Source organism: Theobroma cacao, chromosome 5, assembly GCF_000208745.1.
Source record: "Theobroma cacao cultivar B97-61/B2 chromosome 5, Criollo_cocoa_genome_V2, whole genome shotgun sequence".
Lineage (NCBI taxonomy): Eukaryota > Viridiplantae > Streptophyta > Magnoliopsida > Malvales > Malvaceae > Theobroma > Theobroma cacao.
Window position 1 is genome coordinate 26,381,075 of NC_030854.1, and position 4,356 is coordinate 26,385,430.

Below are 4,356 nucleotides of genomic sequence, written 5' to 3' on the forward strand. Positions count from 1 at the left end.
TTCTGTTCTATGACATTTTTTTATTTTCGTCTAAGGCTAATAGGGTTGGAAAGTTAGGATTTTTGGTTGATTTTGGTTTTTTTGTGAAAATTGGTCTCTCTCTAGGGTTTTTTATTGTGAAATTCAATCGCCTTTTGATTTGGGAAGAGGCTTTATAGCTACCCTCAAGTGCTGGGGATATAGTTGGGATGGCGGATGTGGCTTGCCGAACGCAATTCTCACGCTTGGTATGGTGCATCTGCACCTTATTTGTTTGCTGGGCATGTTTTTTTGTCGCCATGCCCAGCTCATCCTCTTCTTCTTTCTTCTTTCTTTTCCTTTCTCTCTTCTTTTTTATTTTTTTGATTTTCAAATCTTTTATTATTTTTTTAAAAAAATTGGTGTCTACACAACCCAAAATCATTTTATTGCTGCTTTTGTTATTTATTATTTATTTTCGAAAGAAAAAAGTAGATAGTGCATTTGGTTATAAATGAAAATAATATTTTTTTTGAAATGATTAAAATTATAATTATACTAATTTATAAGAGCATAATCCATGCTTTTACTTTGTTATATATAGAACAATTAGAATTATTAATGTGCTATTTCCGATTCATCCATCAATGTGAACTAATAAGATTTTTCAAAATTTATCAGATGGCTTTCTGTCAGTTGTATCATTGGAAAAAACGATGGCAGGAGATTGGAAAGAATATTTAGAATGTAAAGTATGAGGTTCATAATTCATATATGATGCAAATACATGTTATTTTTAAAACCACAAATGGTGAGCTTGAAACATTTCAAACTTTTTTATTACAGTGATCAAGTGAAGGTTACTAGTTACCATGGAACACCTAATAGAAAGGCTTAGTACTTTCCACCATACCACAGCACACCTTATTCCTTCCCTTTAATGAGTTGTATTTGTAGGGAAGCTCCGGAGCACAACTGTGTCAACGGTGATACCAGCCCCTAATCCCAACAAAAAGCCCCACTCTAGACCTTCTCCCGTGGCCTTTCCTACCTCCATGGACCTCCTTCTCATCTCATCCAGAATAAAGAACACGGTTGCAGAACTCATGTGTCCAAATTCTCTAAGCACATGTCGAGTTGTTAAAAGTTTTTCCCTTTTCAGCCCAAGTTTGATTTCAATCTGGTCGAGGATTGCATTCCCCCCTGGATGAACTATCCAAAAGAATGAGTTCCAATCATTATTGCTTATTGGGCTTAATGCTTCCGCCAAGCACTTGTCAATGTTATCAGCAATCAATTTTGGAACATCCCTTGACAGGTTAATACTGAGGCCTGCTTCATGTATGTGTCCTTCAATTGCACCATGCGAGTCAGGAATAATATTCTCTGATGCGGAAACAATTTGAAAGAGTGGCCTTTCCTTTAAGGCATTAGGGTCAGCACCAATAATCATAGCCGCTGCACCATCACCCAAAATGGCATTGCCAATGAGCGAAGGTGTGTCATGTTCATTGGGTGCACGAAAAATACCAAGCAAAATTTCAGAGCTGACGACAAGAACTCGTGCACCGGCATTGTTTTCAGCGATGTCCTTGGCCATTCGGAGGATGGCGCCGCCAGCATAGCAGCCTTGGAAGTACATCATCACTCTCTTGACTGATGATGGTAGGCCAAGCAGCTTTGTAAGACGATAATCTGCTCCAGGCATGTCCACACCCGAAACTGCAGAAAATATGAGGTGTGTGATCTGAGATTTTGGTTGTCCCCACTCCTGGATCGCTTTTGATGCTGCTTCCATGGCAAGTTTAGGTACTTCAGCGGCAAGAATTTGTTGACGTATGTCAAGAGATGGGCTGCTGTGGTGCTGATGTTGGGATTCTTATTAATAATTTCTTCAGTGAGGACAAAGTGGCGTTTGCTTATCATTGATTTCTCACCTGTTTGATTTATAAGTAACCATCATAATATAACAACATATGCCAAAAAAAAAAGAAGGAAAAATCAAAATGTAGTGACTAATGAATTTTGCTATCTAAGTAGAAATCAGATATGCGTAATAATCCTTACATAGCTTTATACTTAAAAGCTGTAGTCATAATTTATAATGAAAAATTGAAAAATACATTTTTTTTATAATTTTTTTAATACGAGTGAAAATTGAATGATTAACCGTATCATGAATTTTGATGACTATAATAATGTTTATACATATATATATATATATGATTAAACTTTGTCAACTTATTCTTCAAAAAAACTCATCATCAACTACATACTTACATATACGTTTGAATTTTTCTTTCAATTGTGTCATATGCTCGCTTTTAGTGACTCTAAAATAATAATCAGGAAAGTCAGCTTGAGAGATACAATAAGCCGCAGTTGCTTTGCCAATGGAAAGAATTGTTGCCAGGCTTTGCGCTGGTTTCCTCCTTCCAAAATTCTCAGGTAAAGCCATTGCTGTCAACCTGGTGGTATAGAAGAACTATGGATACTCAAAGCAGGAATGTGATGGAAAAAAGGAAAAATGCTGGATTTATATAGTAAGTCTATAAGTTGTAGAAAATAGGTTATCTATTTTGGGTGTATCCGTATCCAATTATGATGAGAGAAAAAGGGTTAGTATTTTATTATTAATTAGATTAATGTGGTGGCAGTGGCACTAGGAAGAGAGATGGTTAGGCAGGAAGGTTTTTGCACAGCATAGGGAAGGCTTGAACTACCCTGTGCGACAAGCCATGACTAGTCCGTATCCATTCCGCCAGGTATCTCATTTTTCTGAAGTCCCAATTATGCTTTATATAAAAAAACCTAGATAGCAAAATACCAGAAAACTTATGTTAAAATATGGGAAATAACTTTAATACCCTTAATATTAGAATTATTATAGTTTAGATCTAGACTAGAAGTCAAAACAACAACCACCGTCAACAAAACATTCAACCAGCATTAGTAAATCCAAATAGAAATTACAAATCACTAAAAACAAAAATCAATAAAAAAAACTAAAAAAATAAAATACAAAAGTAATTGAAAAAAAAACAAAAAAAATACAAACCCAAAAAGGAAGAAAATGTGCTCTGTCAATTTTGAAAAACTTTATGAGTTTTAGGAAAAAGAAGAGATTTAAGGTTAAAGCGAGAAAGAAGATTGTCAAATGAGAGAGAAAAATAATTAGTGAAAGGGCATGAAAGGGAGAGAGGGAGGGGAAATTGGGAAAAGTTAATTTTGAGAGACAAAAACGGGGAAGGTATCTGATAGAGACAGAAAAAGAATTAATTATTTTACAATAATAAAAAAATATAAAAATAAAAAATCAAATATATCATTTTTAATGAATTGATTTTTATTTTAAAAGTTAAAAAAACACAATGCATACTATACAATGTAAAAATTTATTAATAACGTTGAAACACTAAACAGATTCTTTAAAAAAATAAGTACTTTAAAATAATTATTTTAGATTTATTATTACTCTTATTATTTATAATTTTTTAATTAAAAATTGTTCCTTATTATTATTATCATTATTTATAAAATTTTTTTATTTAACATTAATTTTTTATAAATATTGGAAAAAGAAAAGGTAGCCCGACGTAGCGGGGCACCATTCTGGTTACTATTTAAACTATAATTAATAAATGTATTAAAATTAATTATTAAGAAGGGCCTAGGGGTTGGGGGGAGGGGGGTGATTATGGCATGATAAGCAGTTAAACTGTACAAACAAGATTAGACCTATCCAAAGAGTAGTATATCCCCTAAGCCTACACGCTTAGTCCCAATTCTAGATTTAGATTTTCTTAGTGTCTATTTGGATTTATTTTTTTTAGTTTATTTATCTCATAAAAGCAAAAATCAAACCAAACATAATTTTTCAAAAAATTCTTAAAAAATAAAAAAATTTAAAAAAACAGCTTAAAGAAAAGCTCCAAGGAGGAGCTTTTTCTTCTCTTCTTTTAAACACACATTAATTTTTCAAGAAATACTCCTCTCTCAACCAATCTCTCTCTCCTCTTCTTGCCTTTGCAAATCACCATTTTCTAATGCAAATTGTGATCTCCCTCTCTTCTACCTTTCTCTACAAAAAACTATGAAAAAAAAAAAACTGAAGACTCAACAATAGAATACCAAGATTTAAAATTTTTTTGTTCTTACAAAGATTAAGAGAAAAAAAATTTAAATTTAAAATTGCGTTCATATACTATTTAAAAGTTTTCTTTCTTTTTCATCAAAAAGGATTTTAATGTCAAATACACTATTTTCTCTTTTCTCTTCTTTTTTTTGAAATTAAAGTCTCATAGTCTGATTGTTTGCTAGATAAACAAAAATCTATTACTATTACTACTATACAAGTTTGAGAGTTATTCCGTTTCTTTATTGATTTCTTTAATTTTA

At 32.3% G+C, this 4,356-nt stretch overlaps 1 pseudogene; it reads right to left on the reverse strand.

Moving 5' to 3' along the window:
- On the reverse strand, nucleotides 785-2,454 carry LOC18598876 (annotated as a pseudogene).